This window comes from Equus asinus, chromosome 17 (assembly GCF_041296235.1).
Source record: "Equus asinus isolate D_3611 breed Donkey chromosome 17, EquAss-T2T_v2, whole genome shotgun sequence".
NCBI lineage: Eukaryota > Metazoa > Chordata > Mammalia > Perissodactyla > Equidae > Equus > Equus asinus.
In genome coordinates, this window is record NC_091806.1 from 10,818,936 (window position 1) to 10,839,728 (window position 20,793).

A 20,793-nucleotide genomic window follows, 5' to 3' on the forward strand; every position below is an offset into this window, starting at 1 on the left:
GGGATGGTAGGAGCAGGGCATCGGTTTTCTTTGATGCCTTGCCGGCCTGATAAAGTACTGGTTGACAGACTGAGGTTCTTCTAGAAGGTGAGCAAGAGGCTCTGGACAGCAGAGAGGAAAACTTCATCGTCCCCTCCCCACACAGCTATCTGGGACTGTGAAGAGGAAGGCGGAAGTTAACAGCCCAGGCTGTTTATCACTGGCTCTCTCCCTCCCTCCCTCACACATATTCCGCTCATAGACTGTGGATTCCCCCAGGGAGGAACTATGAGGCATGAATTTTCTAGAGTTCCTAGTGAGCCACTGAAGATGCACTGGGGGGAGGGGGGATGTCCAAGGCAGAGCTGAAAACTGCTTTCTGCCTAAGAGGCACAAGCAGCCACGGAGGCCTCACCTGTCCCAGGCTTCCTGTCTTCTTTTCCACCAATAAACAAGGAGTACCAAGATCTGCTTCCAGATTCTATTAACAAGGCCATTCAGCAAAGGCCTGGTGGTGCTGTGGGAGTTTCAAAGAAGTTGAACACCTCTGGGATCCCCTCACCTCCTCCATTCCAGCTGTATCCTCTACCCCCTAGGATGCGGGCATTTACAATTGTCTCCTAAAATAGTCACCAGCCCCTCCAGCACAGCCCATCCTTCACGATAGTAAAACACTCCTCACACTCGATCCAGCTTACAGCCAGGGGGAAGGTCCCCAAAGCACTTTTAATCACATATGTCCCTGCTGAAATTCCTTGAGTGGTTACTCTTGAGTGGGTTTGAAGTCTGGTCTTACTGCTAATCTAGCTGTGTGATCTTGGGCAAGTCACTTGACCTCTCTGGGGCTTAGTTTGACCTCTCTTGGCCTCTGGTTGAAAGGAAGAGTGTAAAATCCTCAGCATGCCAGTCCAGGCCTCCCCCAAGCCAGTGCCACCACTCTCTCCAGTCTGGCACACCCTGCTCTAAGCCCAGAGTTGTCATCTGTCCACTCTTACAGCACATGTGCCCTTCTGAGTCACATTCAGTCACATTTGAGGAATTTGGCACTGGTCTGTCTCCTGGCTTATCCCCAAACTCCTGAGGGGCAGGGTACGTCTGTAACTCCCAGAGTGCCCAGCACAGGGCATGGGACATAGTAGGTAGCAAGAAACGTCAGGTCGTCAATGACATGCTGAATAAATACCCATCCATTCCTTTGAAGCAGCCGCCTGCCGCCCTTCCCTTAAAAAGTCTGTTCGACTCAACAAATTCCAGAATCAGCCTCCTCAGATGTGGTCCAGGGACCACTGGCAGCAGAAATATCCAGCAAGCTTGTTAAAGATGCAGGTTCCCAGGCTCTGCCCCAGACCTATGGAATCAGAACCTTGGAGAGCACCACCTCCAGGGGCCTCCCCGGCTCTGGCCCCGAGCTGGACGGACTCTGGAGCGGGGCCCTTTCACAAGGAGGGTATTGTGGATGCTCCCCTCAGCAGCCTGGAGCAGAGAGGGGGGTGGTGGAGGGAGGTGGGGACTGTGATTCTGTACCTGCTAACCATCACTGCAAGTCCCTGGCAGTGTTCCTCTAAGCAAGTCATGATGGCAGAGGGGCCACTTCCCTGTCCCATCCTGCCCCCCCGCACAACCTGGCATTTCTCCTCTTTTTGCCTCCTTCCTCCTTCCCGTCGGCCCAGCAGGGGTCAGTCAGCCTCTCCCTTCCTCCCCAAGGCCCCACATCTCTTCTTCCACTGGATTTAAACAGCTTCTTCCTCCCTCAGACAGAGAAAGAAGCGACCATCTTCCTCCTCTTCGCCCTGCCCACCAGCATGCTGATGCACTTTATAAAACCAATGTGAGGAGCGTTTTCAGTCGCACACTTCATACCCCCCATTAAACCTCTGCTGGGACCCAGGCGGCCTCCCCTCCACCCCAGGCTTCAGACGTGCGGGGCCCCACGACCCTTCTGATGCCAAGGGTCTGTGGGTGTGGGGGCACCGTCACAAGACTCGGAACACAGAGGCCTAGACTACTCCAACTCCAGAGGGGCCGGGCGCCTTTGGGGAAGTCGTGGCCCCCAGTCTCCGAAGAACAAAGGATTTAGACCAGACAATCTCAGGGAACCCCTTGGATTTAAGACTCTAGGACTTGTAGCTTATACTCTAAGGTATATGAGTCCAAGACAGAGGGCAGCAGAGTGAGAAGACCAAAGGGACGGAGCTCCAGCCACAAGGGCAGTGTCCCCAAGGCGCGGAGAAGTCTCCTTGACCACAGCTCTCAGGTCTCAGGTTCACATTTAGCAAAGGCTACCCTAGGGAGAAGCCATAGGGCTGCAATGACCTGAGGATATTTGCCACAAGCAGCAAATACTGAACCAGAGTGTGGAAACCAAAGCCGAGGCTCACACAGCATTTACTCTGGCAACATTTTAGCGCTTTACACGCATGAACTCAGTTAATTTCTGCAACTCATCCCATAGGTAGGCACTATTATTATCCCCATTTTACAGATGAGCAAACAGGTACAGGGAGGCAGAATAATTGGCCCAAGGTCACAGAGCTGGCGGGTGTCACAGTCAGGATTGGAACCCAGGCCGAGTCCGTGAATCCATGCTGTCAACCACAGTTGTCCAACCCCAACCCCTTAGAGAAGACACGCCACTTCAGACAGTGCTGTCCACCCACCCAGCCTGCTCACAGGGCAGTGGAGACAGGCACCCCCTCTTCCTGGGAGGCACCAGGAAGGGTGTTGGGGCTTTGAGGTCTAGCATCCAATGGCCTTCATTTGACAAGACTGAATATTGACTTGACATATTTCAAGAATGGACACCATTTGGCAACATAGTCACGTCGAAAAAAAGCTCTTTCGTGTCCCCATCTTACTTCGCTCCCTCTTCTTTCCTGCCACCCTGCTCACCTGCTCACCCTCACCCCCAGCACTGGGTGTGACGAGCACTGGACTTTCGAGACAAAAAACCTGAGTTTGAGACCCGTTCAGTCTCCTACTGTGACCTTGATTCTCCTGGCCTCTCTAAGCACCAGTGTTTTCACAGCTGGGTCAAGAGGCAATACAGTCGAATGACCAAAGGGTGGGCTTGAGAAAGCCACCTGGGAGCACCTGTGATGGTGCCAGGCTCCCCTGCGCGTGAAGTGGGGCTGTGCTGGCTGTCAGGAGGACTCGGGGCGACGCCCGGCAAGCTCCCCACGCCGAGCCTGGGACCAGAGCAGGCACATCAGCTGAGTGCTCGCGGTCCGTGGAGTGCGCTCCGAGCACAACCTCATTTCACACCGTGAATGAAGCCACCTTGCCCCAAGGTGGGACTCGATGCCAGACTCAACGTGGGCTCAGCCTGAGAAAGTGCCTCCGGGGGCCGGCCGCCAGCTGTCAGGGCCTTCCTCCCTGATGCATGAATCATTCTCCACACGTCCTCCTGTCGTCGTCCCCCTCACTCTTGTCATGCCAACTCACCAGCAAATTCCTGTATCATGGGGAAGTGCTTCTTCAGATAAGCTGCAAATGGCAACCTGAGACACCAGCTCCAGAGAATCGCTGGCACCGCTCCCACCACACCCTGCACGTCTTGTCCCTCTGTCCCTCTGACCTTTGACCTCACTGCCTAGAATGCCTATTCTCATATCTCTTCAACTCAAACCCCTGCTCCTCCTTCAGGGCCCTACTGGAATCTCGCTGCTTTCCCGCGGGGAGAATCTCCCCAGGCTGGAAACAACTCTGTCCTCCTTGAATCTCCCAAGATTATTTTACGGTTCTATCCTGGGAATCTGTGCACCTGCCAGTCCCCCATCAGATTATCTGCTGCTTAAAAAGCAGGTCATACTTTTTTCCTAAACCTGCTCATAATCCAGCCCCGGGCCAGGACACATAGCAGCCACTCAATAGACACTTGATAAATGAACTAGAAGGAACCAAAGAACAAGGATGCTGGCACGCTTCCGTCCAGTGACAGAAATAGCAAACAGCAAAGGTCTATTTCCCTGATGAACCTGGAAGCTTCCACAGTCACCTCAACAGCACCATGCCCAGCCTGCCCTTTCTATCTGAACCCCAACCTCTTGCTAAAAATGTGTATCTCCCCCTGATAGATAAGGGGCCCCTCCCTGCTGACTTGTCACCAGGGTCTGCTAGAGGCCAGCGTGGGGCTCTGCTCCATTGGCAGCTGCCCCTCCGGAGAATGGGGAAGAGCCTCCCATTGGAGCTTAGGGTGGGGGTGAAAATGTGCCTCTTGCCTCACTTTGCTCCATCTTTTCAGCCCGACATGAGAGTTTCAGGCCTGGCCAGGGCCCAAGGCAGATGCATAATAGAGCATATTAACCAATCCACGCTGAACAGAACGTGGCCAAGGGAAGCTGCCTCACCCAAAGGTCAGATAGGTGGTCTCCTTGCTACCGTGCTTTTGCTTTTGTGGGGTTGGGGGTTTTTTTGGAGGGGGATAGTTGGTGCCATGAGGACCCCCTCTCCAAAATATCTCCCTGGCTCCTTGCGAAAGAAAGGACAGGCCACAGGAAACCACTGGAGACCCCAGACCAAAAAGGGAGCGTGGAGACTTTGCAACCAGCCTCTGGTTAGGGTCCGCCCTCCCTTATGTAGAAACACTTCCTGGGTAAAAACAAATGGAAGAAATAATTACCCACAACACAGACAAAGAGTTATGCACTGTGAGGCTCACTACCGTGTAATTAATAATGATGACAAACTGTAAAAATGTAATAACTGTCTGATAAAAGTTGAATGGTCAAATAAATGGCAACTCCTTTGGATAGATTATTATTGATAATCTATTGGAAAAATCTTTAATGGCACTGGGAAACACACAAGTCGTAAAGAGAAAAAGCCTGGCCTACTACTACACACACAGTCTATACTGGCTTAACTGTGTACAACATCAGGTCAGGAAAAAGAAATCAAAGTGCTGGCTTCTCTCTGTGGGCTGTTTATGCTCCCATGTATTTTTCTGTGAACTTCTTCCCAAGTTTCCTAGAGTGACATATATTCCTGTTATAATATAGGAATCGTATAAAAAGGAAGCAAAGAGAGAAGTAGGAAGGAGAGAGTCATTGTTAAAGGAAAAGGATGGAAAGCCAGCGAAGTAAGGAAGTGACGGGGAATCTTCATCGCCCCGCTGAGCTGGGGCCACTAGGCTGCCGAGTTGGGGGCAGGAGAGGGTAGCCCAGGGCCTCTTCCCACGTCTAGAGTGGAGGTGAAGGGAGAGGACAACAAGAAGAGACTTGGGCCTCCACCTCCACAGCCTTTGTGCCCCACCATCTATCCTCTTTGTGACATGCTAGGACCAGAATGCCATCTGCCACCTGGAGCCAGTTCCCAGCTGAGCAGACACATCCCTAAGGAGAAGCCTTGGCTCTCCACACACGCGCACACGCACACGCATGCACACACCCATCTTGCAGCCCTGTCACCTCATCTCTATTTCCTGCCCCTCAGGCTGCATGAGAGAGAATAGCTGGGTGGCTTGCTGTCTGTGAACAACCAGCCTCCAGCCCAAACACTCCCAACCTCACCTCCCCTCTCTCCTCCTCCCCCCAGCTCTCCACCCTCAGGGCGTTGGGGATTTTTTCCTACCCTGGGTCCAGCCCCTGGAGGGGGTCTCAGCTGCCCCTCGCTCTCCAGCTCCCCTTCCAGTTCCCAGGGGCCATGCCCGGTCTCGTGGATCTGCTATCTCTCAGCACCACCTGCTGCCCATTCTGGCCTCCACCATTGTCCCGTTTCAATTTCTAGAGTCCCCTGGGCCTGGCTCCTTATCACGCTGTGTCCATCCTTCACCTGTCTTCGGAAAGTACAGACTTCGCTCTTCTCTCCAGCCTCTTTCTATAAAACCAGAAAATGTCAGAGCTGGAAGAGACCTCAGGAGACATCCAGGCCAGCCCCCTTGGCCTACCCCTGTCTCCAGTCATGCTGCCCCAAGACCCTGGGGCAAAGGCAGCCACCACAGGCCTCCCCCGGCTCCCACAGGATCCAGCCTTCTCTCGCTGCACAAGAGCCGAGCGAGGATCAGCGTCCGCTGAGAGGGGAGACAGAACCAACCCTGTCTGCACAGGTATGTCAGGAGGATTGCCACAGAGGGTTAACAAATGCCTTAGAGCCCAGGACAAGACTCGGGGTGCCAGCTTGATCCATAAGACACCCCCCCCAGGACCTCTTTCATCCCTGTGTCACCAGGGTCAAGCTGAGGGTCTTACCCTCTCTCGTTACTCCCTTTTGAAGGCCATCACCCCTCCCAAAGGAATAAGAGAGCTTAACTCCGACTCTCGCCTAACTCTCTTGGCTGGTGATAAAGGCACCTGGACTACAAATGTGTGAGAGTCCTTGAAAAGTCCTCAAATTCAAAATAATCACAAATGCTACAATTGCAAATGTTTGGGGGCAAGGAGGCTGCTGTCCACCCCGTCCATCCTTTTGCCTGGACCATCAAAGACACAGTCCAGGAGCAAAAGTTCCAGGAAGGAAGAGATGTCTTAGAGAGGAGAAGGGTTCAGAACGCCTTCCTGCCACTGCCTCTTCCATCTCCACCCCGTGAGGACGTCCATCCTTCCTCTGCTTTGTCCACCGTCAGCCCCGGAAGGGCGGCCCGCCCCACTGCTGGGACCTTCTCACAACGGGAACAAGAAACCTAATGAGGAGCCGCTTTCACGTTCCCTGGTCTCTCCAGACAGTGTGTGGCCGCAAAGACAGGCTGCGCTGGAATGGCTGAGACAAGCTGTCACCATGGCTGAACCCGGGTCCTGCCATCTCTCACAGGCAACCCAGGAGTTTAAGATTAATGACTGAGAAGAACAGGCCTACGGGACTCCAACAGATCAGCGGGAATTTGAAATGCTCTTCCTAGAAAAATGGGAGCTTGAAGGCGCTCCAGGCTTGGCTGTGAGGAAAATTAGAGAGAAGGAGGAGAATAGAGAGAAGACAGGCAAGATGGAAAATAGGGCGGCGCAGTTCCCTGAGCAGGGCCGCCACTCGTAGCGTCACCTCTGGTCGCCACTGCAGCTTCCTCTCGCCCGCCCTCAGGGAGGCAGCAGCGCGGGAAACAGAAAGAGTTGTAGACCCGGACAGACCCCACTCCCATCCTACTTCCTCGCTTCCTAGCTTCTTAGCTGTGTGATCTTGAGCGAATGACTGAAGGTCTCTGAGCTTCCGTTTTGCTCTCTATAAATGGGAGGGCAGGATACCTCCAAGTGTTTTCTAAGAGCTAAACGAGCTAAAACGTAAGCAAAAGCCCCACACCGCTTTCCGGCCTGTAGCAAACGAGCAATCAAACGGAGGGCGTTCTCCTTGAAGTTGCATTCAACACAGAATCTTCTCGGGCCGCAGAGTGACTTCGCTGCTTGTTTATCTTTCATTCAAAGTTTTCTGAGCAGCAAAGGGGTGAGGAGGACAATGCCTTCATTCACTCATTCATTCATTCATTTAGTCAACAATTATTCACTGAGCGCCCCCATGTGTCAGGAGCATAAGGAGGCGACTCCCCTCGTTCTAACTGCAGAGGAGAGGTAATAAACTGGCAAATGTACCAAATGCCAAGCAGGGCTAAGTGTTCTAGAAAGCCCGGTATGGAGGGAGAGGATGACTGTTTCACACGGAATGGCCAGGGAAGGCTCTCTGCAAAGGTGTCATCTCCAGGCATCTGAAGAAGGGAAGCGGCCGGTTGTGTGGCTATCTGGGGAAAAGCATTCCATAGGGGAACTGTGAGAACAAAGGCCCTGGGGCAGCAGCGTGCCCAGGTAAGGGAAGCAGATGCCAACTGACTGGGACGAGTGCATACGAGGAAGCTCCCCCTGTCCAGCAGGCAGAACAATGAAAGATGGATACAGCCAAGGCATTGAGTCAGCTTCAGCCATGGGTGGTCCTTTGACTGGCGCAGATTGGGGAGAGAGATTTCCAGGCAGATGGCTTCTCCCTTCTTGTCTTTGGAATCTAGCTCAATCTGCCTCGCCACCCCACAGCCCTGCCCTCGCGTTAATAAAAGAGGAAACCGAACTCAAAAGAAGGGCGCGCTCAAGTGACACCACCAGTTCGTAGCAAAGTCAGAACAGGAACTCGTCCTCTTGATTCCCAGACAAAGGCGTTATAACCAGCCTTGTCATAATTCAGAACACGGGCAGGTCAGCTCCCAGGGAGGCTGCAGGCTCCTGGGGGACGAAGCCCATGGCTCACCAGCCTGGGGACTCTCCAGAACCCAGCACAGGCATAAGAGGACTGCCCAGGGATGCTGACCCCCCTGGATCCGTCTTCCTGGGGGCTTTCCCAGCACGCCAGCGGCTAGGCAGCCAGGCATCGTTTTGGAACTCCGCGTAAGTGCCACACATGGTGATTAATACCCTATCTCCCAGCAAGTAATTATAATTAATGCAGAATATCAAATCAGGAAATCAGGCATTATTAGGAGGAATTAGCTATTTATTTTCATTTTCCGCTCTGCTCCGCCACCCCACCTTCCACATCTCCCGCGCCCGCGGGTTTTCCAGTCCCACGCCGGAGGTGGGGGAGAGGGAGAGCTCAGCTAAAACTTCCTCCGTTCCATGATCGTGTAGGAACGCCTGTGGTCCCAGGCCCTGAATGAGGCAACAGGAAGACGAGGATGGCCACACTTCCTGTTCTCAGAGAGGTTATAATCTGGTGGAAAGCACACAGGGCAGGCAATTGCAGTGATGAGAGTGAACAGAAACGACAGCGGCAGCCCAGGACGAGGAGCCCCGAACTCTGCCGGGGAGCGTCGAGGAAGGCTTCCAGATTCCAGAGCGGGTAGCATTTGAGCTGGGCCCGGAAGGATGGGCAGCAGCTTTCAAGGTGAGGGGTAGGGCAAAGGCGTTCCAGAAGCAGCTCTAAGATACAAGAGAAAATGGCTAAACAACAGGTGGTACAAAAAGAGGAAGGAGGAGGCAGGAGCCAGCACAGGCAAGGCTGAAGGCTGCTACCCCTCAGGGGCAGAGGGGAGTGAGATAGAAGGCTAAGTAAGGCCCTGAGCTGAGAGGATCAGACTCCAGGCCAGCCCCAGGAGGTGCGCCCCAGAAGCGAATGTCCGGGGATCAGGAAAGAGGAAGACAAGTCCAAGAGCACGGGATGTAGGGGGCGGAGGGCAGAATGTGCCGAGAGACCCCGGCCTGAATGGCAGCAGCTGTGGCACTGGTTTCTCTTGCGACACTCCTGTCCCTGGAGGCTTGAGGGCGCCTCCCAGGCTTCTGGCCACAGGAGCAGTGGTTGAGGATATATACCTTGAGGGCAAGAAGAAAGTGGAGTCAGGAATGAGGGAGGGTTGTTAATGAGACAATAAGCTCCAGGAGAGCAGAGCCGCAGATGTAGGATGAGCTAGATCAATATTTGACAAACAGGTGACCGCCTGAGGAGACAAATTCCGGCAGCCATGTGGAGAATGGAGGGCAGCAGAGGAGACCAGGCGAAAGAGGACCACGAAGGAGTCTATTGCAATATTCTCAGAAGCAGAGGAGCCAAAGGGGTGAAGCCCTGAGTAGAGATCCCTGGCCCTCGGTAGGGGGAAGATGCCGGGAGCATCCCCGGGGAGGAAAGGATTTGAGAAAGAATTTGAAGAAAGAACCAGCAAAGAAGCCCCACAAAATGAATCCAAAGCCCCCAAATGTCCAGAGTCCTCATCCTCTGTTGCTTTGTCTCAGGAAAGTATAAAGAGGAGAGTGGCTCCCCCAAGGACCACCGCGATCTCCTTCTGAGGGAGAAGAGTCTCGAATTCTCTGACCCTAACGGCAGCAGATTAAAGGAGGCACATAATGCAGCTGGCCAGCTTCAAGCAGCTGGATTCAGATGAAGAAGCAGCATCCTGAGAACAAGGAAGTGTGGGAGAAACCTAGCAGATAGCAACAGGGCCTCAGGACCGAGCGTTGACGGGGCAGACGGCCCTGAAGCCTGTAGGCGAAACATCCAGGGGATGGCCTCTGAGTAGCTGCTGCGGGAGATTCTCACGTCTTAGCAGCCGGAAAAGGTCAGGCCTGCCCTATCTGACCAGTCTCTTTGGATCCAAACAGCCTCCTCTCTGCTTGGAGGGTCATCACATCCCCAGGGATTAAGGACTAGGGACTCTGGAGTCTTCCCTGTGGCTGATGGCATGCCCTTAAAATCAGATGCAAGGCTTAGTTATAAGGATTCCTGACACTAAGGCCCATGGAATCCCAGCCCAGCGTACCCAGCCTGAGATGCAGCCTTCTGAACACACCTTGGAGTCAGAGTTGTGGCCCCTCATAAAGCAGTCTTCCTACGGCCTCAATAGCAACTTGGGCCGGTCCATTTAAGGGCAGCCCAACGATCTCATAGCCCCATTACCGAGCATCGAAGACCTTAATTGACAGACATCTGCAAGTATTATCCCCATTTTTCAAATGAAGAAGTAGGCTCAGAGAAGTGAAATGACGCTGTCCAGTGTCACAGAGCAGCACTCAGCGTTCAAACCCAGGTCTGACCGACTCCAAAGTCACACGCAGGACGCCTTCGTCTTGTCTACCTTGGTTGAGATCTAAGGAGCAACAAAGGCACAAACTCCCCTCTTGATGAAAAGGAGAGAGTCAGTTCTGAATTGGCTGTGGTTTTCCCTCAACAACAAGACAATCAGCTTTTCTGGAGTAGCTCCCACACACCAAAGCATGGTCATCCCCTTTCAATATGCTTCGTTTCCTGTTAGATCTCTTCATTCTGAATGCTTCTGTCCAGCCTTTGGGTTCAGCCCATTTTGGACCCAAGTCCCTCCCCCCGCTGTGTTCCCCTCCAGACTCGTAAAAGAAAGTTTCTTTGTTCCTCCACCCAGACCGACGTGGAGCCGTGCCCGAGAACCACTTCCCCACTGCCACTCCCCACTCTCCCTGCAGTGACAGAGGAAATAACGACTCCATCTTCTCCCCCAGCAGCTCTTGCTCCAGGCCCAACCTGAGCTACTCAACGAGGCCCAGCAGGACACTGATCTCCTCTTACACTGAGATTCCTGCAAGAGAGCCTGGCTTGCTGTCTTGTCTACAGTTCTCTCTTACAAAGTGACTCTGTCACCCCGGCCACGAGCTGAAGACGATGACCCAGTGGCACAACTCAGACCGAAATCAGAAATGTACAAACCCAAAAGAAGAAGACCAATAGAAATGTAGAGAGGGAGTGACAGAGAGAGCGAAGGCAAGAGGGTTAACTGGTCTGGAAGTCCCCCCAAGTCCCCATCCTTGGGATCCCTTCTCCCCAGGACCAGCTGAGCCAGCTGATTACAAAGCCACCTTTCCTGTGGAAAGCTGGCCCCCAACCGAAGAACCTCAAGCAAGTCAGCCCCCTTGGAGAAGGAATGACTCAGCTTGGCAACCAGAAGGAGGCACCACCCCCAAAATGCTCCTGTGTAAATCAGGGCAGCTCATTTTAAGTCAACTGAGCCTTAATTCCCCATTCATACACTCAACATGATAACCTCAGCCCCGCCCACCTTCCAGGCTTGTTTTGAGGACCCAGTGGCATCTTGGATACAAAAATGCTTTGGATAATAGGAGAGGAAGATGGGAAGGAGGGAAGCAATAGGATATAGAAATCCATGAAGGGTTTATCTGAATTCCAGCAAGGCCATGTGGTGCCCTGCAATCTTGCCAGGTAGTATTCACTCAGAAAATGTGGAGGGTCCTGGCTGTGCCTGGGGGCAGAAGGGCCGGGGTAAGGAAGTGGAGCTCCCTACACGCCATTTAGTGTGCTTCCGTATAGGTGGGGTTATATGCAAACAGGGCTAGCCCACTTCTCGATCCTACTAGAAGAATAAGCAGTAGGACTTGAAAATTCTGCGCTCCAAAGACAGAAAGCCTTAGAGTCCTACCTGTGCCACTTCCTTAGCTCTTTGACTTCTCTAGGCTCTGTCTCCTCATACGTGAAATGGGGACAAGACATTTAATTTACAGGGTTATTGCAAATCTGTGAGGATTATGTTTAAAAACTTATGCAAAGTGCCTGGCACAAATGGTCGTTGTTCCCATCAATTTTTATAATAAAAATCCCTCCTTTGCTACGGTGTCATCCCTAAAGGTGAGGAGACAGCAGAGAAAGGCTATTAATGAGAAATCCACAATCACCTTACAATAGGCAGCCAGTGGGCCTTCAACAAACTCACTAAGCATGAAATTGAGCAAGAATATGCATGCGTCTACTTGAATGCTAATGAGGCTCTAACTGGGAAAGAAAGGGTATCTGTGGGGTTCCCACATTGACGGTGGGGATGGCAGGTGAGAAAAGCAGGTGGAGACAGGAAGAGCAACAGCAAAGCTAACGCTCAGATCCAAAAAGCCAAGGCCTTCTGCTTGGCCGTGTTCCCGCAGGCAACACTATGAGCCCGCTGGACACTCTTTTTCCAGCGCAGGATTAAACGCTCAACAAACTCAGCCATGGCCATTTCCAAAACTGGGAGCTTTCCACTCCAGGATTTCCAGGTTTGAAGGGTGAGAAGAGTTGATTCCAGTAATTTTAAGAGACAGTCACCATAATCTAAGGTGTCCACCCCAGTGGGACAGCTAGGAAGTCACAGAAATAACCTCAGCAAAGAACTAGCTTTAGAGGACTCTAGAAGTAAGTCTCAAGGCAGAACCGGACAATTAAAGGAAGTAGAAAAGAAGGTAAGAGGGAAAGGCCTGGAATCAATTGATCCGACAGTGTTAGTGGCTAGGAAGGCATGAAGAAAAGAGGGTTAGCATAAAAGGAAAAATGCAGCGAGTGTCAGAACTGAAGGGCAGCTGTGCCCCTCACTGAGTGCTGAATGGCAGACAGAAAACAATGGGAATTTCCTTGCTGGGCACCAGCTTTAAGCTGGGCACTGGACTAGGATCTTGATGGATATTATCTCATCTAATCCCCACACCACCTTGTCTGGCGGGGAACTTGATCACCAGCCCCCATTCCACGGAGGAGGGTCGGCAGACTCCAGTCATTGTATCTCTCGCCCCTTTAACTTTTTCTTTTCTTGATTGATTCTCCATTATCTTTTAAACAAGGCAAGAACAACACAAATTTTGATATTTAGGGACTCTGGTAAAGAAAAATTCCAGGGCTCTGTGCTCCAAGGGGCTGGTTTCTCCCCTTCTGTTCCAGATCCCTGTTCTCTCTTCTTTAGCTCTTTGCTCTCACCCATGAATTTCCCACTTCTTGTTAAAAAGACATATTCTTATCAAAATACTTAAGTGCAAAAGCAGACATCACAATAACTCTTTTTTCAACAATAAATGGCTAGGTTACAAAATTCAGTAGCCTTCTCAAGAATCCTAAACTTGTCATCAGCTCACCCTGAATTTTTGTTTGGAGAAAGGACCCCGTGCCGTGCCGTGGTCTTGACTGGGACCTTTGCAAAGCCACGCGCCCCGCTTCCTCCAGGCTCCTTCTCTCTCAGTGGCAGCTATTGTCTTTCTCTTTCTCTCTCTCTCTCTCTTTGCCACCAACTGTTTCGTTCCCCCTGCTGAGACTGTTGAGTCAATCAGAGGAAAGGCCTTAATTTGCCCTTAAACCTCCAGATTTTCAGAACGCCGGCATTCTCTCCCCTCGCGGAGCAGGAGACGGTGACAAGGGGCGTAGAACAGCCCGTACAAGACCCTGCAACCGTGAAGGGTCATCTGCCAGGTTGCTTCTGTTTGGCTGTTTGGAGACAAGCGCTCTCCTTACTCAGTCTTTGCCTGTATCATGGAGCTCTACCGGGTGAGGCCTTCCAAATCACCCTCCACACGCCCAAATGTCACCCCTGGCACCAGATCGAGCTTGACGAAATACCACCCTGTCCAAAATGTTTTCCAGTTCTTCCTGCTGCCTCCCCTCCATGTCTGAAGACCGTCTCTTCCCTGAATGACGGTGGCCTGAGCAGTATAGTCACTACTTGTCTTTCCTTTCTCCCAACTAGAAGCTCCTTGAGGGCAGGACCTGAGTCTAGTCTAGGGAACTTCAGCCGCCCTCTCCAGGCTCAGTCTTAAAAGGCCCAGCCTTACACCTTTTCCCGATTTCCCATATTGAAGGCTGAGCACCCACCTAGGAGAGAGCCACACGAGGACGAGGACCCCCGTGTCCTATTCACAGATGCCCCAGCAGCTGGAAGGGCGCCTCCTTCAGACTGGGTTCTCAGGAGCTTCACGTTTAACAAACAAGGTCTCTAGCTTGGGATTTCCTAGAAAGATTCATTGCCATCAACTTCTTCTGCATCAGTACTTACCCTCTAGGATCTCATACTCCCCTTTGACTGGGAGTAGATTTCTGATAAGAAGGCTTTTTTCACTGATGAGAATAGCCAGCCCCTTTCTACTATTTAACTTATTCAGTTAGAGCCAAAGGCAATGTAATTTGCTTACGACACCCGTATACTCTGATAACCTATGACTACCAGCGATGCCATCAAACGTAGGGGATAGAGAGATTTCTTTAGAATTAGTTTATTAAAGGTTCTAAATCATCCCTCATGTGAGATAACAGTATGTGAAAACACTGCTTAAGACATAAAAGGCCCCTGATAAACGCCTGCTCTCCTTCCTTCCTCCTAAAGAACGTGCAAAACAAACTTTGAGCAAAGTATCCACAGAGATTTAGATTCTTTTCCACCTGTGCACATGCAGGCAGGTCTGGGTGCAGAGCGCCGCCTGTGAAGGGGTGGATACATAGAAGGCCAGACGTGGGTAAAGCAATGCGTATGAGAGAAGTCACCGTGGCTGCTGTGAAAATCTAGGTTCTCAAAGAAGTCTGATCTGAAGTGAGAGAGAAAAGAAGAATCTGTACTGGAGATCATTCCTCTAATGAATGAAGTTGGGGACCACAAAGAAGAGCCACAAGTACTGCCCGATAAATGCGCCGTCCCGATCAGTATCAAGCATTGTGCTACCAAGACATTTTAAGCCCTATGATCTTTACAGCAATACTGATGACACTGAACATCTTTCTGGCAATTTTTCAGCTCCCATCAAACCAGACCCAAAACAGACTCTAAAAGATGCTTAATCTCCAACTTTTCTGCATCCTTAGACTGTTAGCTGGTTAATATGTAGAAATCTTTAAAGGCATCAGAGCAAGAAGTAAAACTGCAGGGCGGCTATTAACAACCAAGCATGTTCAGCTGACGAGCGGGGGTCAATTCATAGCCAGGCTTTTCATTGAATCAGTGTGAGTTCATTCCACCTGAAAAGTAGAGACGGTGGTCACCTTGGTGAAGACTTCGTCAGTGAGAAAATATAGATGCTGCATAACCACGAGCTGTGAAAGGAGAAGACAAGGGGACCTCTCCGTAGGCATTGTTTGCATATGCATTGCCAATGCATTCAACATCACTCACTCAACACTCAGCAATTCAGGGAACGCCTCCAGCTACTGACTGAGCACTTACTATGTGCCCGATGCTGGAGATGCGATGGAATATATGAAAGATACCATTCCTGCGTTCATGGAGCCTGCACGTGCGTAGGGAAGATGGACAGTCGTCAAGAAAATAAATAAGATGATCTCAGATAGTGATGTGTGCCGCGAAGACAGCATGGAGGACCACGGCAGAGCGGTACCCAGTGGAGGACATGGGGAAAGCTTCTCCAAATAGGAAACCTTTGAACTAAGACCTTAACGCTGAGAAAGCTCCAAGCCAAAGATCAGGGGAAAGAATATTGCAGACAGAAGAAACAGCTAGGCAAAGATCCTGAGGGAATAATACATTTGGAGTATTGGAAGGCTAGAATGGATGGAGCAGAGAGTGTAGGCAGAAAGTGAAGACAAAGAGACAGGCTGGGCTGGGTGAGCGCCGCATCTTTTAGGCCACGGCAAGGAGTTTGGGTTTTATTCCAAGTGCAAAGGACAGCCAGAGAAGAGTTTTAAGCAAGGCAGAATTGGATTTACATTTTTAAAAGCTTGCTCAGCTGTTGTGTAGAGAGTAGACCTCAAGAAGCAAGAACAAGGCAGTTAGGAGGCCGTCCCAATCAATCGATCAACCGTCTTGGCTAGCAACGATGGTGGCCTTGCCTGAGGGTGGTAACAGTAGAGCTAACGAAGAAGTAGACGCGACATTCTCGGCTGAGAGTGTATTTTAGCGGGGGCACTAAGAGGACTCGGTGATGAACTGGATACACAGGTATAAAGAAGCACAAATCAAGGCTGAACTCAGTTTGGGGCTCTGAACAAATGTAGGGTCCCCATTATCAAAATCAGGAAGACTGCAGAGGACCAGTTACAGGGTGGAACTAGGAAAGAAAATCAAGAGTTCTGTTTTAGACACGACACGGATGAAACATCTACCAGATACCCAAGCAGTTAAAAGTTCAATCGGGACCTCATGGGAGGGTCTGGGGCTAGAGATATAAATTTGGGGAGTGATTGGCATATAGTCTAAAATCATGAGTCTGGCCGAGATTAGGGGACTATAGAAATGAAAGAAAGAAATGCCCCAGGACCTAGCCTAGCCCCACAGGGGCCACTGAGAAGAGGGTCATGAGGCAGAAAGAAAACCAAAAGAGGGTAGTGTCAAGCAAGGCAAGGAGGCGGAGGCATCGACCTGTGTTTCATGGCCATCCAACTCTCCACACCATCGATGCTGAAGGTCCTGGGCCAGGCAGTGGGGTCACAGCGACGAACAAGGCACGGCCCTACTCTCAAGGAACTTATAGTCTAGCGGACCAAGGGGCGACACCCGGAGAATGGGAAATCTACATTTCGTTTCTTGGCAGTACAGATTCTGATTCGCCTACGGCAACGCCAGACAAATCAGAGCACAGACCAACTGAAAAGGAAAGTTAAAGCTACGAGACCACAGTTGGACTCCTGCTCTATGTGCAGACCAGCAGATTTTTAAACCTAGCCTGTGACACAACATACCGGCTATTGAACTTGTTTCCTATTCGACTTCTAAGAGGCTTCAGGTATTGCAAGTAAGGCTTACAAGAGAGGGACTGTCAGCTGCTTGGTGGCATTTAGTGTCCCCAGCAAAACAGTCTGTGAACATAGGGAGAGAAGAGGATCACAGTTGATATTTTCCTGTTGTCCCTCAAAACAGATGTGCAAGGAAAGTCCTGTTAGAACAATGACATAAACAACTCTGAAGATAAATGGTAGTCCCAAAGGAGAAATTCTCAAGGTTCAGTGAGATTCGGCGGAGGGAGTCACCAATGAATTTTCTTAATAGTAATGGGCTGGGGCGGAGTTTGTGCAATGGGTTGCGGATGTACTTCTGATGTAGCTTAGGGACTGTCACCCTTCAGCCACCCCCGTTAGCCTGCCTTTCCTGATCCTCTGCTCCCGAGCTCCTCCAGAAGCCACCCCAGTCCTCACAACCCAAGGAATCCTAAAGATCTAAAGAGACAACCCAACTTTGCACACTAACTGCCTCTGGCCAAGCGGCCTACAGGGAAAGCTTGGAAAAGATCCTGTACCCAGGCAGGGCTGGGGCTGTCTGAGGTTCTCAGACTAAGCAACTCATCACGGGAGAAGTGAGATGATCACCGGGCCAACAGAAAGAAAGGGAAGTGGGATGCTCATGAGTGGCATTTTCTCTCTTGTAGCCATCTTGGATTTGGCAGCCAGAAAGACAAAAGCAATACTAAATCAAGAACTGGGAGAGAAGAAGGACTGAGGAAGCGTGCATCAGGGAACAGAAGAGCAGAGAAGAAAAGCGGAAGGACAGGGGGACAAACCACGGCATTAGGAACATCCCTGGGCCAGGTTTTCTTTTAGATGTGTATTAATTTTGCGTTATGGGTTTTTGTATTTCTCTCCCTCCAATTTCAACCTGGTAACCTCAGGCTTTTTAAATCCTTGCCTCAGGGACACAGTCATGGCAGAAAGCTGAAGAAGCAGTCTCAAATTAACTCCTTGGTTTTGGGGAAAGCCCACATCCATTCAGTGGACCCTGCAGGAGGTGGAGGAAGAGGGTGCCCATGAGAAGCAGGGAAGAAGGAAGATTCCCCAAGAGTAGGAAGAGGGCAAAGTCTAACGCTCCCTCAGGCAGAGAGGGCCCAGACCCTGCTCCCTCGCAGGACACAAGGAAAGTGGCAGAAGCCAAGAAAGGAGCCACAGATCATATTCCCTTTCCTTCCCAAGCATGAAATGGAAGAAAGGCCACCGGTCCTAAGCTGAACAGACTTGTGACAGATGAGTCACCATGCCTTGGCCTGCCGAGATCTTGGAACCAGGCAGTCGTAGGGAGCTGCAAGGATAACTGAAGTTGAAGTTCAGAAGTAAACTCACGGATGTAGCCTATTACCAGCTGACCTGAACAACTAGTCAGAGGCATCGTGAATAGAAAAGATTCTTACTGGACTTTACAGACCTGTCAGAACCTCAATTAAAAGCCACAAGGCTTTCCTATACCATCTGCCTATGGCAAAGCAAGCTAGGCAATTCACTATGCCCAGATCTGGGGGCCTGGGGTCTTCCCCTTTATACCCCTTCCTGGGAACCTAGGAGGGAAGAGAATAAATAATAAAGGACACGAGTGGGCTACAGACTTCTCTTTCCTTACCCCACCACGGAGCTGTCCCTACTCCCCGCCAGACAACCTACAAGTGATTTCTCTCTCATCTAAATTCTGGTTGGCTGCTTTAGGCTGGACTTCCCTGGGCAGGCACCCTTGGGCGGAGTCACTGCATCCCAGGGTTTGCAGAATGTGGACTGCAAACTTGATTCAGGTGGCAGTCTGGCTCCAGTGAACACACTCACAGTCTCCAAGTTCCTAAGAAACAGATTTTGAGGCTTAACCGCTGCTGAATTCCTTTACCATAAGCAATCTGCCAACCCAAGTTCTCTCCACAAGCCACGTCCGTCTCGGAAAGGCAGTACAAGGAAGAGATCAGAATAGGATGTTGCCTTGCTGTGTAAACACAGATTCAGGAAAAGGAAAATATTGTCTTACTCGAAGGATATCAGCATCAAAATACACGTGGCTTGGCATTCTCCTCTTCGAAACTGTCAGGATAAAACTATCCATCATAGGTCCCCTGATAAGTCACGCCACGCGAGTGGAATCTCCTATTTTGATAGGGTGACTAAGATTAAGAATTAGAGGAAGCAATAGAAACATTATATACCTTGACCAGTAAAGCGTTTGAAAAAGAGTCTCGCAGTGTCTTCATCAGCCAGGCAGGGGTACGTGTGCACGATAACAGGACAACTAAGCGAAGCCATCACTGCGTGGTAAACCACAGTCGTACGCCTCTCGGCTCCATCCCTCCCAACATTTTTTAAAATGATAGCCACAAAGACATAAAAGCAGTGCCCCTCGATATGCGCTAAGATCACAAAATAGAGAAGCAGAGCCAATATGGCCTGACTGAATCAAGACTCAGAAATATCTCAACAGACAGGGCGTTCCTCCAAAATCACGAAATCTACTAAGGGTCGCTGGGAAAGCCCGCAGTGCAAGAAGTCAATTGCAATGACTGTAAAATGGAGAACCTGGCTTAACAGCCATCCAAATTTCGAGGAAAATGGGAAAATAACAAATCAAGGTTTGTATTGTCTGCAGCCTCCTCAGGCGGCATTAATTGAAATACAATATCCAGGTAACAATTTAACTATACACTCCGTGCCCAGCTATGTACCACTGCAGTGCGACACTTAAGAGGGACATTAATGACCGAGAGCAAGTCCAGAGAACAGTGAACAGAACGGCAAAAGGATTAAAACATATTCTCTGAAGGACAGTTGAGGAGGCGGAAGGAGGGGAAAGAATGATTGAAGGAGCCAATAAGGTTTATAATTTTAGTGGGAACCTTCCCTCGCTGGCTTCACATACTTATGTGGACGAGAGATTTGGGATTTTTACAGGGAACCAAAGGCTAAACCCAAACCAATGGGTCCTAGTTATAAGGAAGGCAGATTTCAACTCAATAAAAATACCTTTTCAAAATAATCACAACTATCCTGCAGTAAAATAAACGATCCTGTGAAACTGAGAACTCTCCATTATAAATAAGACTTTTAAAGACCTGTTGAAAGGTTGTCTGCTCTGACCTGCTCCCTGCCAGGAAGCACACTTGTCCCCTCACAGCAGCTCCGAGCCCCAAGGGGCCGGCTTTGTAACAAAACTATGAAGAACCATCTGGCAGAGTTGGACCAGGTCAAGTTGCCGACAAACTCGGGTTCTAGCATCTGGACCTTTGGCACTATTCTTGATGAAAGGTCATTTCCTCCACCTCTGCTTTCAACAGATGAAGCCATCGTTTTGCTCCTTGGTCCTCAAGAGCTGGCTGGCATCTTGCTTTTCATTCTGTCCACTAACTCTTGAACTGGAGTCACGTCTTCGAACCCCAGCCTGCCGAGGTAGGTATCTAAGATCGTTCCCAAGGGTAACGCTGTCAAAGACCCCAAGGCACCAAACAGCTGCCAGCCTGGATCAACGCCTGTCACTCACTGCCCAGAGACCTGACGCCAGGCCTGGCGTCAATTTGAAAGCAACTAGCAAAACTCCCCGCCACCAGCGCCTGAGGACTTGGACTTTGTCACCTCCTATATATCAGGCACTGAGGATACAAAAAATGAACAGTCCTTGTCCCCTAAGAGCTCCCAATCTAGCAAGAACATTCTCACCTTAGCATACTCTCTACGCTGCCCATAGAGTATAGGAATGAAAAATTAGAATACGCCGTGCTACTGAGATACGGAGAAGAAATCAAAAATCTCTTCCTGACGGGGCAGCGGGGACGGTTCTCAGGATAGACTTCGGGGGACACAGCACTTGAGCTGGGTTTTGACGCGTGAATGGGATTTGCCACTTGGAACGTAAAGGAGAGGAAGGCATTGCATGCTCCGCTGATGAAAGAGCATGAAAACAAGCTGAGACGTGAAACTCTCCAGCATACTCAGGACATCAGGACTAACAAGCCCAGGGTGATGAGAGCAACA

General features: G+C 50.7%; 1 long non-coding RNA gene across 1 annotated transcript in view; it reads right to left on the reverse strand.

The window, feature by feature from the left end:
* The window catches only part of LOC106843982 (uncharacterized), a 79,530-nt gene that overhangs the window by 20,644 nt on the left and 38,093 nt on the right, over positions 1 to 20,793 (reverse strand). The gene's annotated exons all lie outside the window — the stretch shown is intronic.